This window comes from Semicossyphus pulcher, unplaced genomic scaffold, assembly GCF_022749685.1.
Source record: "Semicossyphus pulcher isolate SPU_LCO1_2020_fin unplaced genomic scaffold, fSemPul1.0.p SCAF_15, whole genome shotgun sequence".
NCBI lineage: Eukaryota > Metazoa > Chordata > Actinopteri > Labriformes > Labridae > Semicossyphus > Semicossyphus pulcher.
Window position 1 is genome coordinate 22136099 of NW_027211659.1, and position 22790 is coordinate 22158888.

Below are 22790 nucleotides of genomic sequence, written 5' to 3' on the forward strand. Positions count from 1 at the left end.
GGTTTCTTTAAAAACTTTGTTGTCCTCTGACATACATCCTTTTATATTCAAAGTTTTAGAAACTGGACCAGTTATTAATGACATAACCAATCCAGGTTAACAGCATGTATCGAGCCAATCACAGCGACTCTGTCCAAACAAAGGTCATCCAGGCTCTCATTGTCTTGTCCGCTCAGAGAGCCAAAGCCCATTGTTCAGCAAATCCAGTGTCACAAGACACACCAAGTGAGAAGAACTAGTGAGAGCTGCTGTAAGAGAAGCCTGAAGGCTAACTTCTAGTGAGAGCCGCTGCTTAGCGACAGAGCCGAGTGTTAGGAAGCAGCAGAGAGAGAGGAGGAAGGTTTGACATCGTATATGTTCAACTTGCCTACTGCAGCTTAATATTTATCTCTAAGATAATAAAATAGTGACCTTGTACTTTATGAAGTAATCCTGTATGTATACTGCCACATCACACACATGATAATGATCTACTTTTTTCTCTTGCAGGTGAAGTGTGTGCCATTTGTGGACTGCTAAAGATCAGCCGATAAGACAGCTTTGCCTTTCGACGGCTCAGTGGAACGGTGAGTTGTGAACTGATTTTGCTGGTGCTCTTACTCAGTGTGACTTACAGGAGCGACAGAGAGGTTTGTAGAGGACCAACACTTCAGACAGAGCCCACAGAGGACGTGTTTCTGGGAGCAGGATCGAAGAAGAGAAAAATACAAGAACAAAAACGGCAAAAAAAACGACAGCGAAAGGTTTTTATGTGACATTGTTGCAGATGCACACAGATGCACACTTGACAGCAGGACAACCTATTCCCAGTTGTCCTCTTTGATACCTCCATTGATATCTTGTATGCAAATTGAATTCAGTATGCTACATGACTACTTCAACGCTGGACTTACTCCAGTGACTGATAGCCAGACGAGGAGTATCGTTACGCATCCTTCAGAAATGTAGAGGGTTCATATTCAGTGCTAGACCGACTTCAAACACAGTGCTGTAACCTATACGTGCACCTGATGCCAACTCACATCACCCCGAGTGTTCACCTTTACATAGAGCTGAATATATGCAGGATTTTTCTCGTTCTCCCTCTGCTCTCTAAAGACTTCGAGTAGAACAGTATATTTCACATCTCTGCTCCAGTGTGGCTATTTTTAGATTGGCTCAAATATCAGGGGATCCTGGACTCTTCTTCCATCCATCTCTTTTTGTCTCTCTTCTGCCCGTCTCCTCCACTTAGCCCTGTTAAGATTGAATCTCAAAACCTTTGCTGTGTTGTGTAAGGATGCTTAATTGCAGGGCCTGGAAATACATTGTTGTTCAGGAAATGCAGTATGTACCCGTGTCCCTTCGTCCCGTCCTGTTGTGGTGACTCATTCACTCAAGATGAATATCACTTTATTCATCGCTGAGAGTACTACTCGGCCTGAGAAAATGGTTGTATAATATCCTCCATGGCCTTAGAAGAGCAGTGAAAACAATAACTGCGATGATGGCTTAGTCATGGAAATTTTAAATGAAAGCTTTTCTTACAAATTGTGGTTGTAGATTTTGAAAAATGTTGCCGTTTGTGAGGAAGAAGGTATATGAGTAATGTTGCATTGTGGGAAGTGTACGATCTACTTTTTTGTAGCTTGTGCTAGGGACAGAGTCAGGATATCGTGGCCTCTTTTGAATAGATTTTGTCAGCTTGTGATAAGTTTTGTCCTTTATTTGAACCTCAACCTTAACTTTGAACCTTAACCGTGTTGTAATTTAAGTGGCACGTAGCAGCTATTGTTGGTTAAGAGCCAGGGACAGCTCAGGCACTGGTGCTGTTACTGACACGAGGCGACGTTTAGCGCCCTGCTTGGACTTCTCTTAAATAGTCTCCACTTTCCTGCTGGCTGCTAGGGGGCAGAAACTGTCAGGTAAATAAGGAGGGCAGCCTTGAGAAGATTCTGATCACCGCAGGTTGCTACACCGGGGCTGTGCTCGGCGGCGCTCAGGTTGACGGCACCATGCTGTCTTTGTAAGGACTTTATTTATTTCTCTTAGGGTTGACGTATAGAAAGGTATTAAACCAAGTTGTCATGTGACCTGGATCCTTCATTCTTTAGTAAAGCAGACACTCTGAAACCACAGACAGCATGACCAGCTTCTGTTTCAGCCCCAAACACACGCACACATAACACATATTTAACATTTAGCGAAATAAGCACATATTTGTTTGCTTACATCGTCAAGCTGTAAAACAGCCCTACGCATGCAGACAGGCCAACCAAAGCTGCTGTTAATTTCCATTAGTTGTAATGCTGAATTTTTAACTAATGTCCCGCTCTCTGTGTGAGCTGACATTTCTGTGTGTTTACGGCAGCAACATTTCTGTAGCCTGTGCGTTTCGAAACACAACCCGTGGCACTCTGCCCTCCTGCTTCCACCTCACCTCCATTAATTTAATGAATATTTAGCGCAGTGTTGGCAAGACTCATCCAGCCACAGTGACTGTGCTGCTGCCTGTGGCTCTCCAGCAGCATATTTTGTATACAATTCAGTGACTTCCTAATGCTTGAAGTGTTTTAATTTGTTTTTTTGTAGCTTTTATTGGAGCATAAGGGCAAAGAAAGGGACAGAGATTTTGCATTTTAGCTCTCAAATCCCTTAATACATTCTGTTTCAGCATTTAGAGCATCTGCTGTGTAAATCCATTGTAAAACGCTAAGTACATTTTGTCTGGTGTCATTGTTGTAGCTTACATGGATACAGTGATACATGATACAGTGTCAGGTCCTCACTGAGTGATGGAGGATGAGACTGAGTGCAATAATAACACACCTTATTTAATCATTTTTTCCTGTTGCTGCTACAAAGCGGGCTGCCTCCCATGATTTAATCTTTATACCGCCAGGAACTAGGCCAGCAATATTTCTTCAGTGTCATGAGCGCACGGTTGTTTTTTAGCGTCTAAGCAGCGCAGCAGTGAAATGGAAACTGCTGGAAGGATGACCTTTGGTCCTACAGCTGGGACTTATAATTCAGGGTTGTGTGTTGTGATGTCATGGTGTCCCAAAAAGAGCAGTGTTATGTATGAGGCTGAGAGAAAGGCTGCTATATCAGACGCATGTCTTTAAAGACATGGAAGCGTATGTCTATACATTGTTACTGTATGAAATAAATATATGGCAGAGTTTTTTACGCTAAATCACCAGCAACCAGGGTGCTATGCCCCACCCTAAGGCGCCCTATGGGGCTAACAACTATCCACAGTTGACCCAGATATAACCATGTGAACACCGTAGGATGCTCAATTACATGGGATTTATTAAACGACAATTAAACAACCAAATTATTAACTGAAGGCTAACAAAAGCAACTAGAACACAACAACACGAAATCCCAGTCTGAGAGGCAGAACCACAGCAGTCCCCACTCCAACAGCCTCTCTTCAGATGCCATGTCTGGGGTTTTTAAGCATCCAAGACCAGGTGAACCTCATTGTGCAATCAGCAGGGAAGAGTAATGCAAAATACAATGTACTCTAATGTAATAGTGTTGTGGTGTTCGCGAATGATCCGATTCTTTTGAACGGCTCTTTGGTCCGAACGACGGACACCGAGTCGTAGGTGAGAGCCGCTCTTTTTATAGTTGTGCCAAAATTTCACTGCCCGCCCTAGATCCACTCCCCTTTATGCCGAATTACTCGGGATGGGTTTAAAAAATTTTTTTTTTCCGATTTCAATCGATTCTCATTTGAATGACCCAATATCAATTCATAAATCCCGAGATCGATCTTTAAAAATATTTCTAAAAACGTGTCTGATCACTGACGTTTCTGAGTGCTCCTGAACGCAGCACGACTTAGCGCCCGAAACACAGCAGTGAGGGAGACATGCCCAGACTTGTTTACTACACCTACAACGGAGACATCAGTGATCACCGACAGACGGACTCTATTTATCGTGTGTGCGTCCATGAATATGTAAGTTAGTGTTGCACTGATGTTTATGTTCTCTCTGTTAGCGTCTGCTTTGGCTGCGAGTGTATTTTCAGCATGTTGTTATACAGTATGCCTTTCCCCATATCTCTTAGTCTCGTGTGGTTTTTTCTTCTTTGCTCTGTGAGATCTCGTGGCCAAATCTCGCACAAGTTGAAGCCCAGTTTGTTTAATCAAAACCGTGAGCCAGATGTACAGACTAACGATCTGAAACTGGAAAAAAAGCCCATAAGCTGTCTAATTCATAAAATTGTGTTGACTGCTGAAGTAAAAGTACATGATGTAATGTCTTTGTGGTCAATTCTTATTGTAAACATTAAACAATGTTGATAATGCACCAGGTTAGAGGTGCATTGATATTGTAACTGAAATACCTCTAAACAAATCGATATCAAATCAAACTGGATCGGGACCTTGTGAATCGAAATCCAATTATTATTAATACCCAGCCCTTTGAATTACTACAGGCAGCTTTTTTCAACTGCAGCTCCGCTTTGTTGTTGACACCTCTGTAGTCATGCAGAGTTGTATCAGAAATTATTGCCAAATCAATGACGTTGATTAATTGTTCCCACATTATTCTGCTGCTTTCTTTTAAATTTTAAAAGTGTGGAAAATATGCGTGTGTTTTGACACAGGAGAATCCTGAATCCACCACTCTCACCTCAGATCTTATGGCTCCGTTCGTTTGGCTCTCGGAACGGAACGGAGGCAAAAGATCCGGCTCCCTTCAAAGAGCCGCAATTCCCAACACTATAGTGTCATTCCCTCACTTCAGCTCAATCATTTCACGCCGGGGCATTTTAAAATAGTGCACTAAAGAAATCCTCAGCTTATATATTTAATGCGGCGGCAACCCCTCTGGACAGTAATATGATGGTGCTGCTGAAAGTTTGATAGCAAACCTTTCGGGCTGCTCCACATTAGTGAAGGATCATTAAAAAAGGCCCCAACATTTCTGAATCATTCATTGCGTTCCAGCCTCCGGAAATGATTAAAGGAATTAAATAATTATCAGAAGAGAATGATATTGCTCTCTGCTTCATCATTTCCTTAACATTTGCCAGTCAGTGATTGCCTTAACATTTCACACGATGTCCCAGGACACAAGCCTAAAAAAATGACCCTGTATTTCTTAATTTTTTGGCAAGTTGCTGCCGTTAGTAGTATATTGCAATTTTTGCTGTGTGTTCACCAAAGTGTTTCTTCCCTGTTGAAAACGTCAGATGCTCTTATGAAAACGCCAAGTGCTTGAAAAAATCTCTGGATGCGCGGTACTTTTCCACCCGAGACGCTTTGGCTGCTTCTGGTTACTTTGATATGAAATATCTGCAGACATTAAAAATGTTGGCACAAGAAATAGAACATGCCCTTACTCTAGATGAGGAGGAAGGATGAGGGAAGTTAATTTCACTCTTGCATAGTTTGAGTTGCGTTTCAGCACTTGTTCATGTAGGATGTGGTAGTAGTGTTGCTAAGTACTGCTCATGGTGGATTCATGTTGGGTCTCTCTCTATATAAAAGAGTACGGTCTAGACCTGCTCTATTTGTAAAGTGTCTTGAGATAACTCTGGTTATGATTTGGCGCTATACAAATAAAATATAGCTATACAATAAGATTAAATTGATTGATTGATAGTGATATTTGTGTTGCCCTTCATCAGTTGTGATTGGACAGCTGGGTAAATGTGACAGACTTTACCAAAAGTTTTTCAACTCACTGCATCCTGGAAAATACCCAATGTTAAAGTCGAGCTGAAACGGCATTTCGAGAGTTTCTAGCTTCCGTATCGTGACGTATTTCCGAGTTAAACAGGACGTGCAGGCGGGACATATCATTAGAGGGATTTGATTTGATCGTTGAGAAGTGGGCGTAGACAGACGTTATCCACAGCACAGTAGCTAGCTAACTGACCGAGCGTGATCGGATTTTGATATAAGAATACGAAGAAATTGATTTTCTGTATTTTTTTTGGCCTATATTGTGAAATAGATGCACAATTTTACCGAGGATGTGATCTAAAAGGATTAAGTGACATTTTTCATTTCACCTCGACTTGAAGCTGCTGGTATTTCAAGCGTACTCCAAAAAAAAAAGCTGCACTTTCATTGCAAAGAATTTAAAAAGTAAGCTGGCCTCAGGAAAAATGCTTTTGTGGTCTTAGCTATTAGAAGTTCCTCTTGTGCGATGTACCCAGTTACTGGGTAACTGTGATGTAGACAAGAACTTAAAGTTCCAATCTCGAAGATCTCAGTTTTGCTCTCTTTGGCACCACCTATGGCGTTAACAGTAATTGCAGGAGCACACTTTCCGAAACTGTGTGTGACGTCCACAGTTGGCTCTGGTTGTAACTCTTGATTTTCCTCACTGACGGTCGCTTTTCTTTTCAGACTGTTTTCCTTCATCTGAGCGTCAAATTTGTTTCTTTTTCTTTGGATTTTCACTTATTTTTGAAGTTGTATCTGTAGTCATCCATCTTGTCTTTGTTTGTTCAGCCATAGTAGATTACTGTTTACTCGCAACACTTGTAGACACCGGAAAAGCAGGCGCTTAGCTCCGCCTACCCTCTCTGGCAGACCAATCACTGCTGGGTGATGGAAAACGCGTCACTAACTGGGCGCTGCTTGTGACTTTTTCCATAAAAGTCACACCAGACACCCAGTCCTTAATACTGCAAATGCAAAGGCTTTCATCAGTGGGCCATAGGCTCAATCACCATTGTGTTACCTCATTCGGCGATAGTTAGTGACTTAACAGACATTTATTTAATGAAAATCACTTTAACAATGCAATAACTCAGAAAAGTTTGAGAGTTGTACAGGACTTTCTTTTTTCCGTGACTTCTAAGCAGGTAAAGCTTCCTGTTATTTCAAGCACTCATACATCTCCTCCTCTTTCACCCTATGCAGTATCTTTGCCTCACATCTCTTCCTCTCGTCTCATACATTAAAAACTTCCATCGCACACCTCTCCAAAGAGGCTCGACCCTCCTGGCACTGGCTGGATGTAACAGATGGTTGTGTGTTTTTAAGACTCCCACATTTCAAACAGAATGCAAGTGTGGTCTTCATGTTCAGCTTGCATATAAAATGAATTGTCTCTGCTGAATTCCCCCAGGAGTCTCAGCATTCCTGACAAAGTTATTAAAAAAATAGGAAATGTTTTGACGTTTTGGGCTGATGTGCTCAGTGAAGCTTGTGAGGTGTACATTTGTAGTGAACCAAAACAAATCTAGGAAACAAAAGGAACAGGTTCATGTGTCAAAGATGAAGCAAAAGTATTTGTTCCATTGACGTAAATGAGACAGAAATGCCTTACTTTGGATTCTGTTCAAAATGTCCTTTTTTAATCAGGTTCTGATCCTCACAAATATTTTCCCTCTGATGTTGCTTTTGGAAAGCTCCTGATTTCGAGTCATTTCAGTCGAGAACAGTCTTTTTATCTAATTTGAAAACCCCACATCAGCTTTCTAAAATATCTTAAACTAAATCTTGCGTTATGTTTTAACAGAATTATGTTGATGCACTTGGCTTCTCTCTCGTCAGATGCTGCAACACCATATGTTCTGTGCGGTCCAGTAGCCGGAGTGCTTCACAACACTGTCTCACACTGATTAGCATTTATTTATATGAAGTTTCCATCTGGAGAGTACCTGCGTTTTTTCACACTCTGCACCCACACTCTGATGACCTGTTTCTCAGTTAATCTCACAGTCCTTTTCAGCCCTCGCTATCTGTCATACAAAGGAAAACATACACGTGCACTGCTTTCCATCCTCGCCTGTGACCAGTCGGGAGACAGACGGATCTGGTATCAAAGCCCACATTTGTTTTGGAACCTGGAGGTGGAAGCGGTGACCAGATGTGAAAACAATGTAGTCACTGAGGCGAAGCCGCAGCAGAGGCTGCTATCACTGATAGCGTAGATTCGACGCAGCGGAGTCAGTCTGCTTACTGTCTCAGTGACATCTGTTTTACACTGCACAAAGTACAGATGGGACGTGGTGCATCTGGAACAGTGATTAAACTTTATTTTACTACAATGGCAGGGCTGTGTTTATGTTTCTTGACAGAACAATCAGATCTGTGTGTTTTATGCACAAGTGATGAAACTGTGTGTTACTATTCATTGCTGGCATGTTGTGTGTTTAACGTGTAGGAGTGTGTGTCATTTCGATTAGGACAAGCCCATACCAAATACCAATATTTTTAGGGATGCATGATATCATCGGCACACTATCGGTATCTTGAAAATGACATTGGCATCGGCACGTCATTTTCCTGCCGATATTTTCTGCCGATGAACGCTTGAATTCTGCCTAAATGCTCGGTGATTCCCTAAAAAAGCTTGACGTAATGCTACAACATTAACTCCGCAAGAGTGTGTGCGCACTGTTTGCACCACACTTTTTCCGTCAAGTGTGAAGAAGGGTGCAAGATGTGTGTGTTATGGCAGTTTCTGGCCACTACAATAAGGTTAGACATGATATCAATTCCACTACAGGGGAGACCTGATGTTCTCTGCAATTAGGTGGAAATAAACATGTTAATATATCGGTATCACAATCTGCAAAAAGCGTTGGAAAATATTGGCATATCTGATATGTGCAAAAAATCCAATATCGTGCATCCCTAAATATTTTAAGTCTAACAAAGCCAACAATCTTGTTTCACAAAACATCATAACTAACATTGAATTGGACCATGAAGTTCATTAATTATAGGATTAACATTTCACTATGGTAAACCTCTCCAAACACCAATTCTTAATCATAGCTGAAAAACTGTAACTGGGCACAGCATGCCTGATAAGCTTTGGATTTCTCAGAAGTGCTGTGCATGTGGCTGTACCAAGAAAGAATAGGAACTGGTTATGTAAAGAGTTGCAACAAAAGTGCAGCACAAAGTACTGGAAAACTAGCTTACAGCAGTGATGTAACCTGAATACTCTGCATCATTTTGTGGGGTTACCAGTGATGATAGTTCAGTGCTGTTATTCCTCTATATTGTGTAAGCCTGTCCTGAATACTGTATTGGAGCTCATATTTGGAAAAGTTTACAGGACTCCGAGCAGAACTCGTTACCCGAGATAGCGTTGTGTTTGCCAATAACTACAGAAAGACCTAATCTTCAAAGCCCTCTTCCCTTGTAAAGGTGAAACATACTTTTTGAAACAATAAAGAACAATTAAACGTTCTTTTACATGGATCATGAAGTGGTATATTTTACCCCTACCCTCTGACTTTTAGAATGACATCATGTGGTATCAAGTAGTATAGATTTTTATTAACCTTTATCCTACCTAGAATATTGCCTTTAAGATGTAAAACCTCTTTTACAAGGGAGCCCAGGCCAAGACGGCAACATGAAAAAGTCTCACATGAAAGAACAAAAAACACACTTACACAAACAGACATCACATCAAACGAATGATTAGCAGTTTAATATGACGGAAAAATGCTTGTGATGTAGTTTATTTCTTTTTAAAACACTGGAAACTCCTGGTTGTTAAAGCAAATAAAAACCCAGGTATACAAGTGGACCTTGAACGCAACAACCCACATGACTACATGGTTTTCATTAAAGTCATTGCTGTGTTTTTACATTCCTTTGAGGTTGCATTAGATTCTAACAATACAAACATTGCTAAATTAATAAAAGTAATTTAGCTGCCGCAGCGGCCTGCAGCCATCAGAGATAGCTTTATTTACACACATGCCTGTACTCTGACCCGCTAATCAGCCACCATACCGAGTCAAATCAGATTGTTTTGGTCCAAACCAATTTTCCTTACAACCTCAGCGCTGTCACTACTATTACTGAACCCCCCCCTAAAGCCAAGCAGCACGGAGAGGCAGTGATTTGATCTTCCTCACCTTGATCAGATTACACACTGGAATTAGTATAATTACAGCTGTCACTGATTAATGGGCATGCTATAATTAGCACGCTAGATATATGGAGACTGTTAGTGTGTGATAAAGAAAGAATGGGTGTGCATTTGTTCTTTGTTCAAATGTGTTCATGTCCGTACACGTGCATTCTCATGTTGTGTGTGTGTGTTCATGGAAGTGTTTAACCACAATAGAGAAGAAATGGTTTTAAAGTGGAATTTGCTCAGAATAAAACATCACAATAATGAATTCATTATCACTAAATCCCTCAGAGAGTCATTGTGTGAACATCAGAAGAGACAGATTGGTGTACACCAAAGTGAAAGAGCTGGGAAACCCATCTTCAGACATTACAATTGTAGTCTTTTATAAACTTAAATCAAATGACACAGTGGAGTGTAACTCAGCCACAGTGTGCCCTTAGCTTTCATCCATGTGCATTTGTTAATCGTGTTAACCTTCCCAGCCTACCTATTGAATCAGTCATCATTCATTACACACAGCTGAGCACTTGGAGATGGCTGTCTCTGGCATGTTATCACAATTTTCACATTTTCAGACAGTGGTCCAATTATAGAGCACATTTACATCAGAGACAATGCAAGGACACATACAGGCAATACATGAAAAATACAGGAGGAAGTTCAAAAGTAATGGGGGATGGGGGGGGGGGGGGGCTAGTGGTGACTGCTGGTGGGAGTCAGTTAAAGGTGGAGAAGTCTTTATAGCTAGTGGTGAGTAGCCTCATGGCTAGTCAGTGATTCATTGAAACTAAATGCTGATTCTTAATGTTCATGTGAGACTCCAGCAGCTGACCTGGGAGGACAGTAGGCTTCACACTGTTTGGTAAAAACAGTCAGAGATTTGGGTTGTTCTCAAACGGCATTCTGAATACACTGAAGTTCAGATTTTTTGAGGGAGACTGGAAAAATAAAGTAAGCTGATAAGAAACAAAACTAGTTTCACTATGTTTTAAGTTGACAAGTAACTTAATTATTTTGGAAACTATCTACATGACTATAACTGTAGCAAGTAACAGGTAGGTAAATGTGTGTGTCGTCTGCATAACGAATATCGGTCATTTTTAAAATGACCCCCATAAGTACAGCAGTAGTTTTGACCAAAGCAACATACACCTGAGAGTGAATACAGCACAAGCAAGGATGAAGACAGGAGGGAGCAACGTGATTTAGTGCCAAAAAACAGCTTCAAGTTTGATCAGACACAGGTGCTGCCAGGCAGTGCACAGAGGCGATGCACAGTGTGAATAGAAGCAGATTATTATTATTATTTTTATATTATCATAATCATCATGAATATTCTAATCAACATCAACAACATCCTCAATATCATCAACATCAATATCATTAAGTTTGGAGGTGTTCATGAAAGAGCTGGGTCTTTAGCTTCTTAAAGGTGAAAGGGACTCTGCGGACCGAATGGAGTTTGGTAGCTCATTCCACCACCGGGGGACCAAAGAGGAGAAGAGTCTAGTTAGTGACTTAAGGCCCTGGTGTGATGGGAGTACCAGGCACCTTCCTTGGCAGAGCGTAGTGGGCGGGAGGGAGTGTAGACCTGGATGAGGGCGTTCAGGTAGGCAGGAGACAGTTTTGTTGCTGCTTTGTAAGCGAGCAACAGGGTTTTGAATTTGATGCGAGCGGCAACAGTAAACCAAAACTGTTTCATAGAAATCAAAAATATATGGGGTATCTTTGTACTAACTTGTATACATGAACAGAAGGGGTTTTACATGTGGATAAACATGCTTCCACACAACTACATATTTTCAGGGCCACACTGTTCCTTTTATATTTCACTGTTCTCCCATTGTCTGTTTGTTGTTGGGGGTTTGATGGATTTTGTTTTGTCACTTGAGTTTGAAGACATGCTCATCCTTGTAGCAGTTTGTGGATGATTGGTTCTGAAATGAGAATCAGTATTTCTATTCCAATGTTCCACCATCTGCGTGCAAATCTAACACACAGTGTCATCAAGATTTGCTGGCTGTCACTTTTCATTTGCCACAAACCTGTTTTTCTGCCAAACAGCAGCAGTCGCATTCTCTCCAGTGACCAACTTGTTTGTGTTTCTGGCTCTAATCTGAAGAGAAGAGGTCATGCTTGGGTGAATGAAATGGCCGTCTTTCATATCCCCAACTGTACCTTATCCCAGGATTACAGAGGACAGAGAAGCGGTACTAAGAGTTTAACACCTATGCTGGAATATAAATTCTCTCCTAATTTGGCTTAGAAAGCATTTTGCAAGCGTGGCTGATGACAGATTCTGAGATTTCTGATTTGCACTTAAATGAATCACTAGGTACTCCCCGCCCCACTGAAGGAGCAGTCAATAAAACGAGATGAATAGTATGGAGCGGCTCTCAGAGAAGCAGAGGAGGGAGAGAAAGGCAGCGATAAGAGATTGAACTGCAGGTTTTTGAAATATTAATAGTGATGGAGTGTATATCAGACATTGTGCATGCATGAGCTACTTGTGTGCACTCCAGGTTTTCAACAAGCCTAGCACCCCCTACTGCCCCACTGCAAACCTCTCAGCCAATGAGCGAGGGTAGCCAAGCAGAACGAAAGCGAAGGAAATGGACCAGGCAGCTAAAATAGATGACGCAGGTTCTACAGCTACCTCCGTGGAAAGGTTAGAGTGTATCAGAGCTGAACCTGTCCCATTTGTACGACCTCGAAAACTATAACACAATCTACACGATTCCCGTTTTAACATAGGAATGTTCTACTTATAATACAATTGTGATAATTTTCTTTACATTTTAAAAACAGGGATATATTTGTAGTGTATAAAATGATATTGTCCTACAGCAACATTTATAATTGCTCTTTCGAAGTGTGCTTTAAATAAAAAAACATGAGATAATCGAGGCAACTTTTTAACATTTTAAATGTTAATTACAGCATTGATTGACTTTGTTGTCCACGTCAATATAGAAGCTATGCAGTTAGCATTCAAGCTAACGTTATTGTTTAACAGCAGAATCTTATATACACTTATATAAGATACATTTATTACAAAACTCATATCAGGCCTCATGGCACACGACTTACATGTTGCTCTTTCAATACATTATTGTTTTATGCAGCATGTTTTGGATGATGTCATATGTATGTTAACCTGCTTAATATAAATGCATTAGTCTGCTCAAAGGACAGCATATTCTGTGCTAGCTTAAACATGGCGAAGTTGCACATATTATTATTACATTTGCATGATAATGGTAAGTAGTGAAATATATAATAACACCAGCACAAGTAGAAAAATATCCATCCAAAAGCCACTGTCAGTCAAAGTGTTCTCTGTAATCAATAGAAGCAATCATATTTGAAATTCGGCGCCATTGCTGTGGAGAACGTTGTAGAACCAGGTCGTGGTCTCGCCCGTTCTACATACCTACAACACCCAGCGTGCATTGCGCCCCTCCCTCTGAAAGGAACGGCCCAGCGAGAGATGGCTGGAGTGACATACTACCGTTTTCCCTGCAGGCAATGGCTCAGAGCGGTACAGAATCTGAAAAACGACGAGAATATAACGGTGGATCGTCTAAAAAAATCTTCAGGTCTGCAGTCCACATTTCAAACCTGACGATTTTTAAACGAGACATGACATCGGAGGCGGGCTTCCTAGATTGAGGAAGTGTAGTTTAGCAAGCTGCCTGGCCTGGAGTCTGGGGGAGGTTTTCCAGGGCCCATTGGGGAAGCGGGTCGCGTCCACCAAAGGCACAGAGCGAAATCGCGTCTTTATTTCCTACCATAATTGCATTAGCTCCCCATGACAGCATGATAGGACTGAGGTTGAAAATTGGCCCTTTAAGTACACAGTAAACTACACTGTAGCTGCAAACACCTGAGTGTACTGAAGCGAGATTGATGTATTTTATTTTCTTGTGCATTTGAACTTTTTAAGAAGAGATTGTGTTGTTAAACAAAAACTACAGTCTCGCTGTAGGTCAAACTGCAGAAATCTGTCGTAACGTATGCTTGTGCTCAGTGTCATTGCCCTTTACTTGGTCAGTTAGCTTGTGGTTTTTCCAAAATAGTGATACAAAAAAGGAAAATGAAAACACTTTTTTTCCCACATTTAACTTTGGCAGGGAAAACCCCATCCTAACACCATGGCAGATTGTTCTCCATAGGTGACACTGAAACACACAGCGCTAGAAACCACATGATTCACTGTCCCCACTGTCAGTCTCTCACACAGACACACACACACACTGCCCTCTCTAATACTGCTAGTGTTGGAAAATACATTTTCCAATCCAATCACTGCATTACCCTGGGCTTAAACGGTACAGCTGGGATGGCTCAGTATTTCTCAGAATCCAAGCAGATATCTTTATCGCCAAAAAAGTCTCAGCTACATGTGAAATAACCTTTATTTTAAAGTCAAATGAAAGTATAGATTAGAAGTATAAATTTTCCATCTTCATGAGAGTTAATAGAATTGAATCTGTCTTTTAGTCATGTTGGTGAGAATATAGCATCATGGCTTAAAGTAAGTAAGTGGATTTAGTGTAAAATTCTACCTTGAGGTTCTCTCTAGAGGATACTGTATGTGGTGTCCTTTGAATCCTGTTTGAACTTTATGTATTAAATCAGAACAATTTATTTGTGACTGATTTAAAGGTGTGAAAACCCTTAAATGTTCTACAGATCCATCTGACGTCATTTCTAAGAATGACTTTCTGCACTCTGTGTAGCGAGTGTAACCGTGTATGTTTGTGTACAGGCTATTTTATTGGATCCATTCTGTGAATTACATTTATAGTAATGTTGTTTCCCCCCCTGCAGCGGTGGGCACTGTGAACATGATTGCGTCATGGCAGAAGTTTGTTGTCACAGATTTCTGAAATGATCTCCGTTATATAACAAGTGAAAGGAGTGGAAAAGCTGTGCCAAATCGACATACTGCTGCACACACATATTTCCACACGCTGAAGCAGGTTGGCTGGTTGCCAATATGTCAACTTTTTGATAGCAAACTTCATTCTTTTACTTATTTAAGTAGTTTATAATCAGACTCAGCTTGTGTGTTCTTAAGCACAATAAGCTTACTTAAATTAAAGGACCCTGTGAACCCAGATTCATTGTTCCTTACAAAGACCAGTCAGGCTGTGATAACAAAAACAACCTACTTGGGCGTCTGCATTTCAGTGCACACACAACACAGCAGCTCTCTGACAGTGTGACCATGTTGGTGTTAAGCCTCATGCTGTTTACCCATTCTGCCATTGCGAGGTTTCTTCGAGCCTGTGAAGTTCGCTGACAAAATTAGCACAGCAAATTAGCACTGATGAATCACTCATTATCAGCTGTGTGTACGTTGGCAGCAGAAGGCCTGTTGTGGGCTGCTTTGCTTGTTCAGGACTTCTATTTGCAGGAAAAGCGATAAAATATGTGTGATATTTCAGTTTGTTTTCATGATGAACAGAAGGTGTGTGGTCTTGATTATTTTTCACAGCTTTCAACATTGAGTTTGGTGCATTTGTCAATATAAGGATGCTGATCAAAACTTGCTGACTACTGGAAACATGATGCCCTCTTCAGCTGCTGCCAAGTTTTATTTTCTGCCTTGCCAATTTTAAGTTTTTGTTTATGTTAACGCCAATTTGACTTTGCAATTCATATACAGCAGGGAAGCTCTGAATGTCTAAAACACAGCCGGCTTTACAGTTGTGGTTTCCTGTAGTGTCCGTGGAGAGTGGACTGTCAGTCAGGAAGTGTTGTTGCGTGAAGGTTTGGACAGGATTTCAAACAACAGCAGCACTTCGGAGGCCTGCTGCTTCCACAAAGTGTAGAAGAACAACCACTTTGTTGCTCAGAGGAGATCTGCTCGCTTTGCAGTTTTATTTGTTCATTCTTTGGGCGCATTACAAATATGTTCAGAGGGTTTTTAACAGAGCACTACTGGGCAGATTTGACAAGCAGTTCTACCCGCAGCCAAGTGGGTTAAAACAAACAAAAGGAACCAGATGAGTCAGCCTGATGTAGCTCTTAGAAAAGCCTTGAACTGCACTGATATTGATGTTGCAGATTGGATGAAGAGGCTCCAACTTCAAGAATATTCTGTCTTTTTAGAGAACTTTCTTTTTTTTGCGAGAAATGCTTAATATCTTTGTTTTGCAGAGCCTGCTTCTTACCTTTTATTCTTACCTTAAAGCATGCACTGTACAGTTCCACATGTCGTGTTGTAGCTGAATGCTATTTGTGACCGCTCAGTCAATATATGAAAAATTGATGTGATAGAATGACAAATTGCCTCTTCTTGAATGTTGCATGCGGGAAATGACAGACATTTGCTGCCATGTTTAAGTGCACTTCTTAGCAGTCAGATGGCATTATGTACCGTTGGCTGGCTGTTGATGTAAACACAATCATAATACATACAGCATTGGAGCTTATCTGTCTTTGACTTTACTAACCCCTCACTTGGAAGGTCTTTTTCGACAAACTTTGTTCGGGCGTTGTTTCCCCCAGGCCGGTGCTGGTGTGTTTTCGTCCGAGAATCGCCCCCGTGTTATGCAGACTGAACATTATTACCTCAGTGTCTCCTTGGGTGAATGAGGAATGAATCAGTTGAGCTATGCTATGCTGCAGTTGGGTGCCGTCAAAGGCCCTGGGTGAGCCGTAACAAGAACCACAACAACAAAAAACAGCCTTGGCAGCTCATGACCTCATTGTCTATTCATGTCAAAAATGCTGCTGCCAACAGTCTGTTTGCCTGCGCTTGCTTCTGCCCCTGCCCACCTTAGCGTTGTTAGTTTCTCCCATTATGTCATTTCAATTTAACTCCTCTCTCTCACCCTATTGAAGCACAAGCGCCATTTGTGTTTGGTGATAACAACAGCGTATCATGCCCACTCTTCTGGCCTGAGGACGTTTAGAAATTCACACCTTGTTGAGATGGTCAGCATTTTAGCACTTCAACTAAAATTTGTTGTTGGATTATTTTTCCCTCATATTTCTCTTTCCCTCTGCGTTTCTTTTTCTATTGTGTCGTAATTGCAGCATGAGTGTGACCCATTCTGCTGTTAGGAAACTAGTTATATAAACGTGGCCTTGAGCATTTTCACACACAAGCGCCAGCGTCACTAGTCGCTACACGGTACAGTGTGCACACACACACTGCAACCTCCTTGTTAGTTTCCATTCAAAATTGAGGATTAACAGTGTAATTTAATGAATGAGTGAACACCAAACACAAACATCATGAATGTAAGAGTGAATATTTGTCTGCAACAAAGCTGCTTTTTTTGTCTCATTAAGGGGAATCGTGTAAAATGTGACCCAGAGTGCAAAGATAGCTTAAAAACGAATGTGTGTGTGTGTGTCAGGAGAGAACACAACATTGTGTCATTGAAGTCCACTCAAGTTCAATGACAGCAAATTTACCCATAATGCTCTGTAGCCCACAAGAGAGCGTCTCTCTCTGGGCTCCAAATTACCTCTAACATCTGCTGCAGTTATGTGCCACGAACGGCCCAACACCACACACACACACACTCACACTCACACACACACACACACACACACACACACACACAGCTGCACTCACAAAAATACTCATACGCACCAACGCCAAGAGACGGCCTGTTTGAATTGATTAGACGGTGATAAGTGAAGTGATGATGTGCTTAAACAGAGATGATGGACGAAGTTGCTCTAACTGATTGTCTGTCAGTCCGGTGAATCAGGCTGCATGCAAAGTGGCTTAAATTACAATAAATTTCAGTGACATCAGTGCGCTGTCATGTGCTCTGATGAGTAGTTGCAAAGACTAGTGAAGACAAACATTTAAAATGGAATGTTAAATTTGACAAATGGAAACTAAGAAAGCCAGAAATACTTAAAGTATCAGTAACAAGAGGACATGTAAACGACTCTGCAGACTACAGAGGAGAAGCACTCAAAGCAATGAGCAAAGGTGAGTTTAGAAACTTGTTGCTAATGAGACACTTTGCATTTTGCCGTCATGTTCTAATGTGTTTTTTCCTGTCAGTAGTGAAGCGTCCATGCCTGACAAAGGATTTTGGAGCAAATGAATCGAATCTCAAGAGACGCTGTTAAGAAGGCAGAACTTCTCCGTTATAGCTCTAATGTAGCTTTCAAGGTGTGATTTCAGGTTTCAAGACATTCATGTGCTGCCTCTGTTGAGCAGGCCTCACTAAAGAAGAAGATTAATCTGGCTTCTTAGTGAATTTGTTGAAGATTTTTCAAGACTTGCATCAAAATAAAATATAGAACAATGGCTGCCAGGAGAGGTCAGTGGTTAAAGCGTGTCCGTGTGCGCCGTGACCTCCAGAGTTGATCGCGCCCACTCTAGTCAATTCTCGTGTTTCCACAACACGCGCCACGTTCCGTCTCCAACGTGTCCCACAAAGTGTTTTTTTGACGGAGGCCGCTGTAAGCACGCATCAAGCTGAACAACGCAGTCGTTCCAAACAGGAAGTCAGACATGACAGACCCTCCAGTCATTTCAAAATAAAACACCATGTACAGACTCCCGTTTTAAGTACTTTTTAATTCAGTAGTGTGTTCACCCATGGTAGAAGCACAAAAATCATGAAATTATGTTGTTTGTGTGTTTTCAGATTGATGTTATCGTGTGATTTTGCAGTTCCAGACCAGAACCGCTGTGCACACGGGACATGGGGTCCGTGCTGTAGTTTTTAAAGCAGCTCCCGGCCCTTTGCTGCATGTCATCCCCACTCTCTCTTCCCTCGTTTGTGATTCTAACCACTGTCCCATCCAATGAAGGCAAAGGCCAACAAGACCAGGTCATAACCTAGTGTGTGGCTGACCGCATCAGGTCAATGTGCACTTTTGTGGGCAACACTGGAAGTGTGGTGTGTGCGTGACGGCTGCGGGACGTGTTCATTTTCATTTTAAATGCATGAAAACAGATGAGTCATCACAATGCTGGCATGACACGCGCCTATCCCGCGCACGCGTTTCTCGGCCAAAATACACAGTGAAAATGAATTGTGATGAGTCCTATTGATCTCTGACAGCAATATTAACATCTCTTCCTGTAGTAAAAGTCACAGGCAACACTTCTGGTATGCTTATTCAAAGTAAAAGCCCGTTCTGGAATTCTGACTCCCCTCGTTTGTATACAATGCTTTTATTTTGAAGTGTTTACCGGGCCGTTGTTGTTGTTTTTTTTTTAACTTTATTTGGCTCTGAAAGTGCCATCAATCAGTCAGTCAGTCAGTCAGTCATTCAGTCACATACAGACCCATGTGTAGGGCTGACCCCGGCGTCAGCCAAAAATAGTAATAAAAAAAAAACATGAATGACGGCAGTTAATTTTTCATTTTGCGTCTTCTGTCTGATCCTACTTAACATATACATCCTCTGTGGAACCTTCCACATAATGGTGATATCGGCTAATCTTTAAGTTTTGTAAAAGATCATTTTACCATTATAGGGTTAGTAACACTACCCTGGGAACCAGACAAATCTGCGAGCTCATGTTTCGTTTGCTCTGGCAGAACATTTTGGCCCCACTTCCATTCATACTGATTCCAATCTGGCCTCATTCAGCTCCGGCTGATCACAATGTTTCACCTAAGAAACAGAAACAGATTCTAAAGGCTCTAAAGAATAACAGCGCAACATAACGTTTATTTATTTTTGTTACGCTTCACAACAAAGCACTCAATTTCACAGTTCCATTTGCTCATAAAGTGCTATTTCAGTTGTCTTCACTGTTTATCTGCCCCCTCATCCTCTCTATTTCTGTCTCTGCTTTACCTTGAATGACCCACTGAGCAGATGACATTGAAACTCTCCTCAGTCAGCATGTTCGTATCACAATGAATCATTAGTCCTCCAGACCACAGCAAAGACAACAGAGCCTTAGAGTTGTTAAATAAAGAGTCAGACAGTTTTCTTTTGCACATCGTGTGTCAGACATACAATATGAAATATAACCGACGAGAACAGAAAGAACAAAAATGGTAATGAGGATATGACATCATCTGCAAAATCATTAGGGATAAATAAATTAATGAATGTGTATTTTAATATTACATCCTTTTTTTGTAAATGTACTGAAAGTGTAACATTAGGGATGCAGCACTGTGCAGAAGAGTCTTTGCTCCTTCCATCAGAGGCATTTTGGTTACAAAGCTAAAATAGTAACCCTTATGTAACCACGGCCTTTGCCTGGTGAAAGGAGATGTCAGATGCAGCGTAATGGCTTCAAATCATTCTCAGAGTGCAACTGCTAAACAAACAGAAGAGAAAATAAGGGCAGAAAGACCAATTTCTTTAAATGATACAATTATTACTCTGAGCAGGAGATGAAGAGAGACTAAGTGTGACAAGTTGAAGTGGTGTGAGATTATGTTTGATTGTAAGACCTTCTCACATTGAATAATTTCTGTCATTACATGAAAGGATGGCACAGTAGTGACATGAAACAGTCATTTTTCACCCCCTGAAAGTCCTGACAGTGATTCATTAATGCATCATTAATGATCCTGCAGAATTCCTTGTTTGAAGGCGGTTTTCACCCTAAAAGAATTCCTGCAGCCTCTTGTGTTTTTGGGACTGCCAAGGCTACATGCCCTCACACTGTCAGCAAGAAAAAAAGGAAAAAGTCAGCAGACATGTCGACAGATAGCAGGAAGCCAGTGAGCGAGTCAGACCAGCTTTACTCACTGGTCCATAGGAGAGCAGGCCTCGGGCGGCTGTGGCCACATGGTGCTCCCAAAAAGATGTTCCACCAGCTCCTCTGATTGATTCTGACTCACCGCCTACAGCTCGTGTTTGTTTTAAACTAGGCAGCATACTTTATCCTTTTTATAGGCAGACTTCATGTTTCATGTATGCAATTATTAATGGAAGACTTCACTTAGGGGACAATTACAATCACCTGATATACTCACTCAAATATACTCTGGCGAATTGCAGCCTTCAGCTGCTTTATGTACGAAAGGCAAAGCCAAAAAGTTGGCTTTTGTTTGCCTACAGTTTTAAATATATGATTATATTATATGTTATTATAAACCGCAATTTTTTTGCTCCTACGGTGGCCCTTTTAGGCCTGCGTAAACACAAGTTCAGAAGTACAATTTGTCAAGAAGCACAAATCTCATTGGACGGGCACCCACTCATGTTACGTACTACCTGTGAGTCCCAGGGATTAACTACATTGAAAACCTATCAGCATCACTTCAATAATTGAAGACTTACACACACAGCAGTTACATCTCGGGCGCAGGCATCTTTCAGGCAGACAGGACAAGACTTCAAGAGGAGAAAACAAAGAGAGGAACATGAATGAGTGGGGGGAAGGGAGGCCTGGCAGAGGGACACAGAGACCCCGGTTGCTACAGGCACATCAGCCCATGCCTCACTTGCCCCTCTGTGGTTGTCTGGCGTGGCACACTAACACCAACAACAACGTGCCGGGAGGCTGTCGCTGTGTATTGTTGCTTTCCAAGACCATTCTTTGAGATTACCTCTTGATTACCTCTTATGCAAGAGGGTACGCTTCAACTGGAGTTCCTGTAATTTTTTGGGTTTTGTTTCTTTGTTATCGGCTCCAGGGAACTACCCAGTCCCCAAATGAGCAGTGATGAAACAGATGGGGGTTAAATAGGCCTTTTTCAGTGGTTCTCATCCTGGGAGGGGGGGTGTGTTGGTGAATGGACTGCACTATTTAAAAATGTCTGGTAGCTTTGCCACACTGCCACAGATCTCACTTCATTTATTCCCCAGAGTGTGAGATGGAAAACTCCTCAGGCTTTATTAATATGAACGTGGGGGTCGCTTACGCAACTGTGTCCCCTTCCAGGAAAACCAGCTGGCGGTTCAATACAGCACCTGTGACAAAAATGCTTTCCTTGAATTGGACTTTCGTTCCAAACTCTTTGAAAGCCATGATTGTTATAAAAGATTATCTTTCAAGTGTTTGAATCACATTTTTTCCATTGGCGCACTTTAATCCTGCACCTGTACTATTACTTGAATGTTAGGCAGACTTTTTCCTAAACATTTTTATCAGTTTCACCTGGAAATTCTCCTTTTTAATTGGTTTTACAGACAAAGTATGACGTCATATTACAAGGTGATGCCCATGAAAGAGGCTATAAAACCTCTTAAGCCTGTTTATTGGGTTACTAATTGATTGAAACACTTGTACCATTAGCATTGGTGATTTGTTGTACACGTATGCAGTCTCTGGTCCACCAGGAACAGGTCTTACTCATAAAGACTTCCCACACATGGTCCTCAATTTACCAGGTGTTAGCTGCCTTTTATACTGGATACCCTCATTTTATGTTGTGTCATCTTCTACACTCACAATGTACACACACACACACACACACACAGAGAAACATGTTGTGCCCTACTTTTTCAAGTACCACTGTAATCCTATCTGGGACCACTGAATAGAAAGGCTGTGGGGAAGCCTGAACCAGCATTGTGCGACAGAAAGGCTCAAAGAGGAGGAGGTTAGAGGCTGTGCAGGCTGGATTTATGTAGTCTCCATCTTGAAAGTGGCAGATTAGACTGAACTCCACATTCCTGCTCGATGAGAATGAACCCAGTGTCGGAGGAACATGCCCATTTCTGCAAACATACATAAACACACAAACACGCATTCACACATTCCCCCATAATTACAGGCAGACTAATTCGCATGCAGTTTGCCCGTATGCAGTCACACACGCACACACAAGCGCACACTTTGTTCTCCCTTTGACTCCTTGACTGCAGAGAACAGAACAAGGACTCAGGTGGCAGTGATGGGTGCTTGCTTAAGGCGGTGGCGATGCAGATGTTACCTGGTGGCTTTATTCTTTCCTATGCATGTGTGTGTGTGTGGGTGTGTGTGTGTTGGCAGGCCAGCTGTGATGGCCAGCTGCCCACTTTACCAAAGCCTTGGCA

The 22790-nt window shown here is 41.7% G+C and overlaps 1 protein-coding gene across 1 annotated transcript in view; it reads left to right on the forward strand.

Moving 5' to 3' along the window:
• The first annotated feature begins 495 nt into the window (after positions 1 to 495).
• adarb1b (adenosine deaminase RNA specific B1b) overlaps positions 496 to 22790 on the forward strand; it is an 80551-nt gene continuing 58256 nt past the window's right edge. Inside the window, exon 1 of the mRNA XM_069662743.1 lies at positions 496 to 566. The gene's annotated coding sequence lies outside the window, so the exon portion shown is untranslated. The remainder of the gene's footprint in view (positions 567 to 22790) is intronic.